The sequence below is a fragment of the Mauremys mutica genome, chromosome 11 (assembly GCF_020497125.1).
Source record: "Mauremys mutica isolate MM-2020 ecotype Southern chromosome 11, ASM2049712v1, whole genome shotgun sequence".
Classification (NCBI taxonomy): Eukaryota; Metazoa; Chordata; order Testudines; family Geoemydidae; genus Mauremys; species Mauremys mutica.
This window is the reverse complement of record NC_059082.1, coordinates 17,101,965-17,116,177: the sequence shown is the minus strand read 5'-3', so window position 1 is coordinate 17,116,177 and position 14,213 is coordinate 17,101,965. Positions and strand designations below refer to the sequence as shown.

Sequence of the window (14,213 nt, the reverse complement as noted above, 5' to 3'; positions counted from 1 at the left end):
CAGGGGCGGCTCCAGGCCCCAGCACGCCAAGCGCATGCTTGGGGCGGCAAGCTGCAGGGGGTGCTCTGCCGGTCTCCGTGAGGGCGGCAGGCAGGCTGCCTTCGGCAGCTTGCCTGCTGAGGGTCCGCTGGTCCTGCGGCTTCAGCGGACCTCCCGCAGGCAAGCCGCAGAAGGCAGCCTGCCTGCCGTGCTTGGGGTGGCAAAATGCCTAGAGCCGCCCCTGCTGCTTCTGACCCCACCCAGCTATGTATCTGAGGTCTGAGCTTTTCTGGGCAACCAGTAAGGGTGTAAATTGATTGATTGTGTGTGTATGTTTCTGTGGTGAAATATGGAATTGAATTTGGTGGGGCTAGGAAATAAATCCTACTGATTTCAATAGGCGTTGTGGGTGTTCAGAGCCTCTGAAAACCAAGACCATCAGTGTCTCGAGTTAGGCACCCAAAATCAGAGGCCGCTTTTGAAAATGTTGGCCTTAATCTCTCTGTCCTTCTATTTCTCATCTATGAAATGGGGATAACAACACTGTATTTCACAGAACTATTGCGAGGATCCATTCATTAATCTACGCGAGGGACTTGGGATATTACAGTGATGTAATAGAAAGAAAAAGCCTACACACACATTGAATCATTAAACAAATGAGATCAGTGGTGAGATGTTTCACAGAAGAAGTGGTTTTTGAGGTGGGGTTTGCAAGAAGTACTGGATGGTGCACAGGAAGTGGAAAAACTTTCCCAAACAAAGGAAGTGATGAGGAAAAATGGTGTGAAGTGAAGAATAGAGGAGACAAAGCCAGGACAGTATAGGATTAAATGTGAAAGGGATGTTAAATGAGCAATGTGGAATTTGGCTATGCTAAAGTTATGGATTTTTTGTATATAAATAAATTATCCATTCTTAAGTGATAGCATCTCTGTTTAACATGTACATGTGTTCTTAACACCTAATTCACCTGAGACATTATGCTTTAGAGTGACATGACACAACATATATAGTATACTTCATACCTCCCTATCTGGATTAATGATATGCATGGGAGAGAGTGGTGGTGACTTCATCTAAATTTCTATAAAGTACAGAAAGTAAAATCTGAACCAGGCGGGGCATTATTCCTGTAACAGAAACAACGTGTCAACAAGCAGCATCGCAGTAACTAACTGCAGTATTTTAAAAAGGAGATGTTCTTCCAGGACTAGATCTAGAGTGGGATTATGATCAGAAAAGTAGGTTTGATCTGATCCCTGCATGTAAATGAGAAGATGGGTTGACCCAATGGTTTCCCCATCAGGATGCTGCCAGCACTGGAATATGGTGCTGAGATTTTTGTCTGGATGTAGATCTTTGTTCTGAACCAAAATGGTCAAAAATGTCATGGCAAAATACATCATTGTGATATATCCACCTTCCCCCCGCATCGTCTTTCTGCCAGATGTCCACAGCATTCTCCCTCCCAAATGCCCCACCCACCATTGCTGTTTTTTGGGAGGGAGACCTTCAACCTCCCACTAAGCTCTTCAGGGTGCCAGCTGTTTATTCCCTTCCACTGCCTTATGACAGGTGCCATCAGGTCAGGCTGCTGCCCTCTGAATTCATACCACCTTGCACAGGAAGCAAGGGGGAGTAACACAGTCCAGTTCCCACTCCTAGCTTCTCCTGCTGGAACTGTGGCTACCAGGAGTCCTAGTTCAGGCAGATTTGAGAAGTACAAGTCAGTTATGCTTTGATTACAGACTCTTCAGCCCTGATGGTGATGCGTGAGCCAGAAAGAACCTAGCCTGACTTCTAGATCACAGGGCATTTGCCGTGCTAGCAATTAGGATAAACATCTCTGTGCGACCTCTCCTTTGAGGTGCTGAGCACCCCAGCTCCTGTTGTAGTCAGTGTAAACTCGTGTGTGGGTGCAGGTGGGGGGTGGGTGGGGTACTTTGCAGGTTTCAACTCTTTATACTGTAAAGTGAGCAAGTCTGAGTTATTGAAAGGCAATAAAAATAAAAGCCTCCAATGCCATTTTCAGAGTCACTTCTCAGTGACTGCCTTTAGTTGTGCCATGCTGCACAAACCTGGATGGCATTTTTTCCTTGTTACTGGGATTGGAAATTAAAACAGAGATCTACTCAAATCATCTGACAATTCCAGCAAGCTTTAAAATGCTTTAAAATCTAACAAAAAACATAACCAGGGCCCACAGGTCAGTACCATTTTTTTCAAAATAATCTTTAATTACTTAGTGTCTTTATTTGCTTCTTTCCCCGCCCCTGAGCTGTGTTACTTTGGTGTGCTCAAATCTCTAGTGACAGGTGTGGGAAGTTATTAGACCAGAAGGGACTTACTCCTGCCCTCATTACATCCATGTAAGCAGGGGCGGCTCTAGGCATTTTGCTGCCCCAAGCACGGCAGGCAGGCTGCCTTCGACGGCTTGCCTGCAGAGGGTCCGCTGGTCCCGCGGCTTCGGCGTGCGGGAGGTCCGCCAAAGCCGCGGTTACCAGCGGACCCTCCGCAGGCAAGCCGCCGAAGGCAGCCTGTCTTCCGCCCTCGCGGCGCCGGCACAGCGCCCCCCGTGGCTTGCCACCCCAAGCATGCGCTTGGCGTGCTGCGGCCTGGAGCCGCCCCTGCACGTAAGCCTGTTAAAGTGAATGAGGTGGCAGGAGTGTAAAAGGACAAAATCCTAGACCAGAAAATTTCAATATTTCTAGTTTGTTATGGTGATAAATATTGGCAAAAATACTTAAGCCGTGTTAACATTACCAAGGAAATGGCTTACCTGCCTCTCTTCTTTTTCATAAGTATGGCTTTTGTTTAAATCTTCCCATTATTTTCTTCAGCTAGAGATGAAAGAAAAGTGGATTCGACTGTATCTTCAGACGGTTATGAGACTTCTTAGCATAGGAAATTGTACTGATCATAGCTTACATGTCAACACACAGTCTATTATACAAGACTTGACCCCACCGAGGCTGCCATAGTAACACTTATTCCATAATGCTTGGAAAACCTGCAGTTCATCATAAAGGAAGAAAATCAAAACTTGTATGATTCTGAACCTAACTTCAGGAAGTAGAAATGAAACTTTGTCTCCTTCATTTGTTGGTACAAAGAAATGCCATTTAAAAACACATTTTTATTCGATATTTCGTTCTCAGGAAAAGAATGCAGAGTTGACATCTTCTAGCAGTCAGTTTATTCTCCTAATTATGTTGGTTTATCACTCCTGCTGATATGAATATTAATCCCCACAGCAAATGTAGCATTGTGATCTGTTCAGGAAATACTTGGCCAGCTTTTATAAGGACACTATTTCTTCTCTGAAGTCAGAGAAAAATTTTCTTTCTGGGTGAGATTCACCTACTCTGGATTGCACAAAGCTCAAGTGAATATGTGCTAGAATCCACCCTTAATACTTACTCTAACTCAATAACTCCTCAGTGGCTTCGGTTCCAGCCCAGGGCTCCACACGCCCTGGAATGAAGACAACATTGTCATCTCTCTCTAAATCTCATCTGTTTTTATTTTTTTCAGGAGAGAGGGGGGAAATACTAAGGGTTAGTGGGCATTGGAAAGAGACAATTCCTTAGGATGCACTATTGATGAAATTGTTCTCTAAATGAACTCTGGTAAAGATAGCATTTCCAAAATTCTAAACGAAATAACGTGCATACAAGCAACGCAAGATGAGTGCACGTTGGGATGATAGGGCCAAATAAACACTCCTTATAAATGAAGCATGTGATTATCGGACTTCCAGTAAAACGGAATTAATCACACACGAGACCATTGCCACTAACCAGTAGGACATGAGATCTGGAAAAGATAGCGCAGGCAAGTAAATGACAAGGTTTAAAATGCTTTGGCAGAATAACCAAAATCGTAACATTTTCCCACAATCAGTTCCAAAGGAGCATAGGATTTGCTGTGCTGTATCAAACCATTGCTCAGTTACATCTGTATTCTTCCCCTGGCAGTTGAAAATTCCTGATGCCTCAGAGGAAGGTTAAAATAAAAGAATTAAGGGCAAGAACACCCCGAAGAGAGAATTCTGAGATTCCTTTTGCAACATTTCTTCAAATTATTGTATTGGGGAATAGGGTTTGCCCACTGGCCTCCTGCAAAACGAATAGGGGATTTTACCCCCAAACCACATCGATCTCCAGGGATCTGCTCAAGGCCCAGGACTAAAAATACAGAGGACTGGAACTCTCTCCAGCTCCCTGAGGGGAGGGAGCAGGCCATGATAATGTAGGGCTAAAATAAACCATAACTCCTCTTTATTACTGTTGTCTTTCACCAGTGCAATGAGGGATCAAATTCATCTGAAGTGCATAAATACAATAAGGCCCAAATTTTGAAACGCTTGTGTGTTCCCACCTTAAGCATGTAAAATCATTAAAGGAGGCACATTGTGTATTTGTCCCATTAAAATGGACATGTGCGAAAGGCACAGGTGTGTTTGTGAATCTGGACCTAAGTATTATGGTCCTCACTAAACCCCCTCTTCCCCCTACACAATTGGAAGCAGCTGTTCAAAAGAAAGCTGGGAATGAGCTAGCACAGGTGACGTGTACCTGTAGCATGGGGTTAAAGTTAACATAGTAGTGATGGACAGCTTGTATTTCTGCTGCTTTGGCACATAAAAAAGGCTTCAGGTATTTGTTCCTTCAATGCTTTTCATATAAATGTTGACTTTTAAAAACTTTCAAACATGCGGTTAAAAACAAAATTTATTTTTTTTCCTGAAATAGCCTGAAGGATAGAGCCATTGATTCTAATGAGCGGGCAGATGTGGTATTGGGGTTCTAGGTTCTCTGCATTATTTGTTTCATTGCCTGATTTTGTTTCCTCCCTATCAGTAGTGCATGGCTTTAGTGATCAGCAGGGATAGTAGTGTTCGTGGCAATTTAATTCCTTGCAAATGTGGATCTGTGGTGACAGAAATTGCCTGTCATTCTTGCAGTCTCTCAACATCTGCTGGGGTAGAAGAGTATGTGGAACAATAACTCTCCAGCAGATGCAGAACTGTAGGGACAGTAGTGTCTGTGGTACGAAAATTTTACCCAAAAATACAGATTTGAGGGGACAGTAGCGTCTGTGTCACACAAAACTTTCCAGCATCTGCTGGGACAGTAATGTCTGTGTTATGTAAACGCGCTCTGCATCTGCTGGCCCAGTGAGAGAGAGAGACGTATTGTATATGTCCAATTTTAGATGTGCAAATCTCTTCTAGTGCCAGTTTCTTTTTCAGTTATTTATGCAGAGCTAAAACGAATCATCCAGTGTAGGAATAGTTACAGGTACAGGGGAATCTTTATACAGGAAAAACATTATCTTTCAACTACCCAGAAAGACTGCTCAATTTTCTACTAGTAAAGTATTAATTATTAATGGCATCATTCCCCTGAGTAGCCTGCTTAACTCCAGTGATATTCTTGCTGCCATAAATGCTTTGGGGGCATTGAGAGTTTCACAAAAGAAGTACATTTCTTCAGAACTGACGTGTGCCCATACCCAACATTCTGACCTAGATCCACATTTCAAACACTCCTAAATTCAGGGTCGCACAGATATAGGGTTTGGGTTCAGGCCCACATCTACTTCAGACCTGGAAAAGTGTCAAGAAGGACCAGTTCCAGTAGAGAGGAACTCAGTTCAGAATTGAGGGAGGTCATGCTGACATAAGAAAGAGTGGCGTTACAGTTGGATACACACAGGCTCAGGGGCTCCCTCCCCCCACCCCCTGATTATATATTGTGCAGTACGTTACCTATGCTTTTTAAAATATTTTTTTGTGTGGACACCATAACTGATGATGATCGAATCTTACCAATTCACATATACTCCTTCCCCACCTATATATGACTGAACTTCAACCGAAAGGGCAGTACTATGGCAAGAATTAGATCCTATCAGGGCAGTACTGGAATTAGGGTCACTGTCACAGCATCCTTTTACTATTAGTAGTAGTGCAGTGTGCCTAAAGTGCTAGGCACTGTACAAACATTTAACAAAAAAATGGTCTTTGCTGCCAAGCGCTTGCATTCTAAGCAGGAATGAAGGAACCATTATATTCTGCATTTCTTGACAGACTCTTAAAAGTGGTGGAGAGGAGGGAAGAAAGCAAAGGTTTTTGCATGTGGTATCACCATAATTGTGACCTACAATTCCAGAGATTAAAACTGAGGAAAAGACTGAGCTCTGCATAAAAACACAAAGACAATTATTTTTCTGTTAAAGCACAATCTATTATTGCTTATTGTACAATGCCCAAGAATGTGGTAGGTGCTCTACAGATTTGGGCCCAAATCCTGCATTGCGAGAGGTTAGTGTAGACCCTCCCATGCCTTTGGGGAGCCCCAGGGCTTTCAGTGGGACTTCCTAAGGGCACAGGGGTCCACGCTGGCAGCTCCAAACACAAGAGCAGGGTCTTAGAATTGTGACATTCCCTAGGGGTATCCAGGGTTGTGAGGCACCTCACCACTACCTGCCCTTGGTTGTGCTTGCTGTGGATCAGCTCCCTAAAACCAACAGCCTCTGGCAACACAAGCAATACCTTCCAGGTCTTCGCAGGCCTTGCTCCCTCTGTGCAGTTAGTGAAAGGCACCTGCCAATCCAGAGCCCTCTCTGAGCGTTCTTTGTCCATTCTCTTAATCACTGAATACTCACAGAACTACCAGGCCAGCGGTTCCCAAAGGAACAATATATACACCAGCTTGTAGGATTCAGCTCAGCACTTTGCTTAACACCACAACACTGAGGTATATGTATAGTGAAAACAAGAATAAGTTTATCATCAAATACCAGATGCAGGAGATAAAAAAGGATATTGGAAACTAAAAGTTACCTATAAAACAAAATCATAACACGCTTTCTAGAGACTAAACGTAACTAACAGGTTAACTGTCTGTCTAAAAAAGTTTGTTACTCAGAGTCCACTTCAGCATTTTCAACCAAGGCTGGTTGAAAGCCTGTTTTTGTGAATGCAAGTACGCTGTCCATTTACTTCCTAAGTGCAGGATACCAGGGTGTCTGCTTTTACTTCCAGAAATACCCCCAAAGTTTATTGTCTGTACTCTTAGACAGGATAACTCCCTGTGGTTTGCCTTATTCTGTGTGCTGATTCCCTTTTGACTTCACATGTCTTTAACATTTGACTTTGTATATAAACAGGCATCTGTTGTGTTAGCTTACAATGCTTACTTTACATCCCGACATAGAGATACACGTTTTATTTCCTGTTTGGAGAAAAACTGGTTTTTCACCTTTGTTCATGACTAATAACTGGATACAGACTTTACAACATAATTCCAGTCTATATACATACATATCTCCTTACATAGTATCTGTATATACATTTCACAATGATATTAATGATCAGTGTAACACTGGCTTTGAGACCTCACATAACTTTCTTTGGTGAATTAGAATGTACACACCAGACTCGTTAGATTTCTGTAACCTTTCTGAACTCCTTTGCCAGTTGGCATTCAGAGGTTCTTGGGTCCCAAGAATAAACCAGATTCTTTGCCCAAGGAACTTGGAAGCTAAGTGCCTGATCCTGCACCCCTGATATACATGAGTGCTGCCATTGATTTCAACAGGACCACACACATGAGTAGGGGTCTGCAGGAATGGGCCCTAAATAGACAATATACAAAGAGGGGCAGAGGGGATTCTCCCTCCCCTAGTTTTTAACCCCTTGCCAATATTATTGTTACATTCTCCTTTACTTAAATTTACTATGCACTAATTTACTATGTTCTTCTGCAATGTTTAAAGTGAAAAATGAGGAAAATGTTACATGATGGAGGCCTTTTGAAACTTGGAGAGAGTTTAAAGTAAGCAGGCAACCTGGGTTGCTCGTTTATATATTATTGTAAAGGTGCATTTATCCTTTCAGAATTGGTTTTCATGTATAATCATTTTAAGCAAAACTGTAAGTTTACAAGGCAGTTACAAAACCCTGACCGTTGCTCTTAGCCATGTAATGGAAAAATGCATATAAAGGAAAATACAGTATATGATTATTTTTTTTAAAGTGTCTCTCAACTTCAATCTTCTGAAACCAAATCCATGCAGGAAAACTGTTAACCTGAAGACGTTTACATATAACATATCCACATATCTCTGGCAGTAGGAGGATGAGGGACACAGCTCTATTTTGTTTAATGTGATTCCAAACTGATAGTGTGGCAGTGTGACTATTATCAGCCCACCGCCTTTTTATGGTGTGGGGATTATTTTTTCTCTTTCAGAAATTGTCCTAAAGGGTTGCTTTTAATTTGGAAAGAGAGTTCTGAAAATTAAAGGAAAGTGAATTATGTAAATAGGGAATTCACAAAACAGAAGCAACTGCTCTGTTTCCAGTTGCTTTCTTATAGTTTATTTCCACAACAATATAGTTTGAAAAATCTCTGCACAAACCACAGTATAAAGTGTCTGGAATCCTAAGAATAACTTGTGGATAAATGACTTGATAAACATTTACAGTTGCAGTTAGTTAGATTGTGGGATGAGCTGTTTGTAAATATCTAGAACTGTCAAAGGGTGGAGTTAACATCATTAAAAGAAAATAAATTCTGACCCAATAATCTGTGATTTCACTGTCACTGAATGTAGGTTAATATGGTATTCAATAATAATCCTGACATATATACTATTGTATATTTTAAGAAATGGTGTAACTTGTTTGACTACAGATTGCTAATTGTTGCAAGCTCCTTTGTATGTGTTATGGAACTTCATACACAAATTATGAACAAAACTCCTAAATTGACTGACTATCTGGTCCAGTGCTTTATTAATTTGCAAGATTATTGCAAAAAGACTTTTTCAGTAATTGCACTAGCATAAAATACAATATACATGTAGTGTTGTCTTAATATACGTGGAGTCAGGGGGATGGTTTAGAGGTGTAAATCTGGGGTTTGAAATACCTATTGGTTAAAATGCCTGCATTGAGATATGGTAGAGTACTCTTTAAGATGAGACTTTAAAAAACGAGATGGACATTAGATCCTAATGTTGTTAATGATTTATATTTATAGGAGTACCCAGATGAAGTCAAGGCTCCATTGTGCTAGGTGCTGTACATTTACGTAGCAAGAAACAACTGCTGCCTCATAAAGCTTACCATCAAACTAGACAAGACAAACAGCTGGAGAAAGCAAGTATTAACTCATCTTACAGATGGGAAATGGAAGCAGAGAGAAGCTAAAAGGGCTGAGAATGACATTCTGCCCCCCGCACTCCCCACTCACCAATGTGCTTAACCAAAATGCATCCTCCCCTCTTGTAAACTGGTTGGTTGCTGCATTTAGCCCAGAGGAAGGTGCTTCCCAGTAATTCTGTATGAATAGAGTTTTTAAGTGCTTTAGAATTTTATGGAATGAAGTAAGCTATACACATCAAAAATATTTTAATTTGGTGTCTGTGGTTATTTTAAGGGACAGAATCCCTTGCAGAGTTCCTTGCATTCATAGAAGAATGAGGATCCACATTAATCTTATTTATTTTGGTCACTACCATACAAACACACAACCACATGAATTCCAGATTCCATAGAACCCTGTCGAATCTCCCCACTCTTTCCATGTATGCCATGTTCTAATGCATGTCAGTGTAACTTTTTTCTCCCCTAGTAGTTTACTCTCAAATGTTTCCTACAACAGTATAAAAGAAATAATTATCAAGATCCAGGATCTTGCCCTGGGATTCATGGCAGGCGAGAAGTACCACCTTGTAATTAGTCCCCAGAAAAATGCCCTGCATTAGATGTATCAAATTCATTCTGCAGAGAAGGCTGAACTACATTTTTAACTTGAGTTTGTGGACTAAGGATAAAAATTAAAGCCATTTCAAACCCTAGTTTGATTGAGAGTAGAATATGCCCTTCGGAGGGGGCAGGTAAGCCTAGAGTTGACTTGTTTCTCTTTTCCCTATTATGTGGGGCAGGAAAGGATAGTAACAAAGCATTTCTCTCTCACCTTTGGGCAGGAGCCTGGTCAGAGAGCAGACTGAGCCCATGCTGGCAAAAATGCAAGGATTACACAAGAATGATGAAAGAAATCTGACATAAATGCAAGGAATAGGTGGCATCCCAGGCACAAGTCTAGTATCTTTTCATGAGTGATCCTTGTGCTTATGCTACTATGTGAAACCTTAAAAGTCAGGGAGAAGGAACAGCACTGCAGGATTTCACTGCTAATACCAATTCACTCTTTTGAACTGACTGCTATCCCACCCTCTTCTATTCAGCCCCCGGTATGTGAGAATTATTTCACCTCCGTACTTTCAGTTTGTGTTTCAGTTTTGCTATCTATAAAATAGGGATAATACTTCCCTACCTCACAGAGATATTGATCTTTCATCTATGTAAAGCACTTTGAGCTCCTTGGGTGAAGAGCCCTATAGAAGAACAGAGTATTGTTTTTATTTGCTATTACTAGGAAATGTCTGGTTCATCCTGTTTATCTCACAGGGTCTAAAAAGATGTCCAATACTGGAATAGCTAAGAAGTTCAGGAAACCTTGAGGAAATCTTATAAGAAATGTCTTTCTTTATTTTTTCCCTAGGGAACCCATCACTGGTATCTATAGAAGTGAATAACAAATGTGTAAAATAAGCAGTCTCTTAAATGGGAGTGTTTCTAGCATGCCATGAAACCCAGGGAAAGGTGCTGGATCCTGATCATTGTTGTCAATAAAACTGATTGTTAATCAATCAGGCCATGGGAGTGGGAAAGGCACTGTAGAAGGTCCATCTCCAAAGTATGTCCTTGCTAGAAAACAGCCCATTGGAGCTTTGCTATAAAACATGCAAACATCCTGAGGAAATTACAGCAATTTGCAATAAACACTAGGTGTAAACAATTACCTGTGACTTGTTACACTTATTTGTAAACAGACACACTACTCACATGTCTGTCCCCATCAAACTCGACACTGGAAAACAATTACTAGTCAATTTCCCTGAAGAAAAAAATCAGTCTTGTGGTACATGACAGCTGGCAAGGAAACACAGTGAGCAAATGTGGGTGCCTATAGATGTATTTTACAAAAATTGAAGGATAAAAATAAGTGAATGGTGGCATTTTTCTGAGAACAGTGACACTTTTCTAGCCATCCACCATCAGATCTTGAAGCCTAGTATGGTGCTTTAGTGACTGGTCAGGGTGAGACCCTAGGGCAAGACTTGAGCACAAAGCAACAAAATCAAATAGGGAGACAATGAAAGAGATAATACAGATGTGTCTCTAGCACTTCCAACTGATCATCTACAAGGGGCAGGCAGACACAATTTGCTTTGCCTTCAATTTGCCTTTCCAGCATTATTTTACCTATTTGCATTTTGCCATGTTTGGTGTTTTCCTTCCAATTTGATTCTCTTAAATAGAAATGTTAAAGTTACAGGGCCAAGCCACTTCATAAATATTTACCAGTCACATTGTAGACCTTAAATGATTGGCTTTACCCCTGCATGATAATGAACAAGTAGAAGGATGATTGATGAGGAAAAGCTTGTCTTTATTTGTGTCTCATACAGCACACACTGACACTTGTATAACAGTAATCTCATAAAGCACAAGATGCACAAACTCCACGGGATTGTCAGGCCAGGCCAGGATGGGGTCTTGGAGAAGCAGCTATTCCTTTGAAATGCTGTACCAGCAAAGTATTTTTTGTGTGCTTGTTGTGCTGTTCTAGGCCAAGAGGTATTTGCTCTTAAACCTCATGATCCAAATCACTAGGATGGAGAAGAGGTCCTTTGCAGGCACTGTGGCCCATTCCTGGGTGAGGTCTGTCTCCATGTGGGCCATATACCTCCCCCTAGGAGCCATCTCACTGAAAATGTTGCAGCCCTTTCCCCTCCATAGGGCATATGGCTTTGGACAGTAATCCCCTTCTCAGGTGGCTCTTATTGTGGGCGCTGAACTCCTTCCCTCTGTCGCACTGAGGTCACTGCAAATAAACATCCTTTTTAAAAATTCTACTTTGAACAAGTGTCTAGTAGAACCACAATAATGTGTAAATGGGTCAAGTTTCCAGTCCAGCAAGTGTCAGGTGACCAACTCTTTGCCCTTCCTAAAGCAATGCACCCCAGGGCTGATGGGGGAGCTCTTGCTGCAGGTGTCCTGGGTAGGCAGTATGCATAGGGGCTGGAGTACAGGTCTGTCTCATCTTATGCTGGGGTTACGTTCTGCAGTCAGCGTGTAAAGCGAAAATCGCATATAGTCAAAATTACATTGAGTGTAATGGTGGGCGGAATAGCCCACACTAGAGAAACAGTATTTAAATTATTTTTCTCGTTTTGTTTTTTTCTTGTTTTTGCCAACTGCGTAAATCGCGCATGTTAAATGTGCCTAAGATGGGACAGACCTGTACTCCCTCCCCAGGAGGGCTGTGACTGGGTGTGGTCCCCCCTGCCTTCCCCAGGGGCTTTGGGGACCTATCCTCCTCCATGGGGGCTCTAGCTCAGGGGAGGCGCTGCACTCCTGCCCTATCAGTACTACTCCCCCCTCGCAGAGGGGTGTCTCTCTTGTGGGTGCTTTGCCCCCTCCCTGCGGTGTGTGGCTGGTGGGTGTTCCACCTCCTGTCTCTCTTAGGGCACGATGCCCTGCAGCCCCTCCAGTCCTGAACCGCCCTAAGATGCTGTGATCCCTCCCTGGGGGGCTCTCACTTCAGGTGCTGCGCCCGCTCTGTGGGGAATCTCACGGGAGGCGCCTTGTTCCCACCCCGGGGAGCGCGGGCCCCTCCCCGAGAGGAGCACGCTCAGCACCAGCACTGGAGCAGCAGCGCCGCGCGGACAGCTCCCCACTCGCCGCCGGCTCGCGCTGTCTGCAGGAGGCCGCTCAGCCCTAACCCTATCGCGGACGCCCAGTGCGCATGGCGGAGCAGCTCCAGCCGAGCTGGGGGGCGCAGGCGCAAATCCAGCCTTTCCGAGCAAGCACCGGGCTCGGCTCGTCTGTCTGCTCCGCGCATTCACAGCGGCGCTGGGAACCTTTGTACTGAAACGACCGGCAAATCAGACCTACCTGGGAATTTGGGCTGCAGCTGCTCTGTTGCAATGGGACTTTTCTGCCGTCACGTGAGCTGTTGCTGCACCAGGGCTATTCCTCTGAACTAGCTTGGAGTGCAATGCAATACATTTCCCCTCCGGTGCGAAATCGACCGTTGTCTCTTTCCTCTGTGGTGGTTGCATTGCAGTGTGATTCTGTTGTGTGTGTCTAGTACCCGTTTAGCAGCCAGCGCACGGTGTAAAGGATCGCATTGTTCTCCTTACTGGCTGGCTTTCAGATTTTGCTATCCCCCCTTGCCCTGAGACTCTCTGCCATTGATGAGTATGAAAGTCACTCAGTGGCTGTTTTCTGCCCAGGGAAGCGTTGCATCAACCAATGCAATGCACACAGCTGGCTGCTGTACAATAACCCACCCCCGCCAAGAAGCACCTTTAACTTAGTGATTTATGACCAGAAGAAAAAAAAAGTGGTTCCTTTTTGGAAGGTGGGTGTGTGGAAGCTGGTCCATTAGGTTAATTGACCTCCGGGCCGGCCTTTTGTACAATCGATTAAAAATAAAGTCGTTCTCTTTAATAAAATAATTAACACACAGGAAAGGGAAATGTGGGGAAAGTGATGCATGCAAGGTTGATCCATACAAACCCGTGTCTAGAGTCTTTATTGTTCTGCATTAGACAACAAAGAGAGGAGTTTGCCTGGAGGGGCGGGGGAAGAAGAGGGAGTGGGTCAACCAGCCTAATGCCGGCCCCTCTGCACTGTGCCTGTCCAATCGCCTCACACAGCGATAGTGTCAGTAGCATTGTGCTGTCAGCTCTTGCCGCTTACGCGGCGGCTCCCTGATTTCCCCCCCCCCTCCCCCACAGTGCTGTCTGGCTGCAGCAGTAGGTCAGACCGAGGAGGGGAGAAGAGGAAAAAACGCTGAGTGAGTGGAGTGGAGTCTGGGAGGGGCTCCTTAAAGAAACGCTGCCATCGCTTGGCATTGTGGCCAGCAAGGAACTCAAGGGGGGGAAATCATCGGAGCTCCTCTCGCTGTTCTTCCCCCCCACCCCACCCCCAGCCAAAAAAACTTCGGGGGGGAGTCGTGGGGGGGTGCTGAAAACATCTTATAAACCGGATTGCACTGAAAAAAAAAGATACAAAATATACAAGCAAAAGACAACTGATCCCCGGTCTCCAGCACTCGCCTTCCCTCCCTTTCCTCCTCTCC

General features: G+C 43.7%; 1 protein-coding gene and 1 long non-coding RNA gene across 2 annotated transcripts in view; both read left to right on the top strand.

The window, feature by feature from the left end:
- Window positions 1–9,696, top strand: part of LOC123344607 — a 52,412-nt gene extending 42,716 nt beyond the window's left edge. Inside the window, exon 3 of the long non-coding RNA XR_006572601.1 lies at window positions 9,036–9,696. This is a non-coding gene — a long non-coding RNA (uncharacterized LOC123344607). The remainder of the gene's footprint in view (window positions 1–9,035) is intronic.
- Window positions 9,697–13,851: 4,155 nt separating this feature from the next.
- Window positions 13,852–14,213, top strand: part of MEX3B (mex-3 RNA binding family member B) — a 4,053-nt gene continuing 3,691 nt past the window's right edge. The window contains exon 1 of the mRNA XM_044981180.1: window positions 13,852–14,213. This exon is cut by the window's right edge and continues 348 nt beyond it. The gene's annotated coding sequence lies outside the window, so the exon portion shown is untranslated.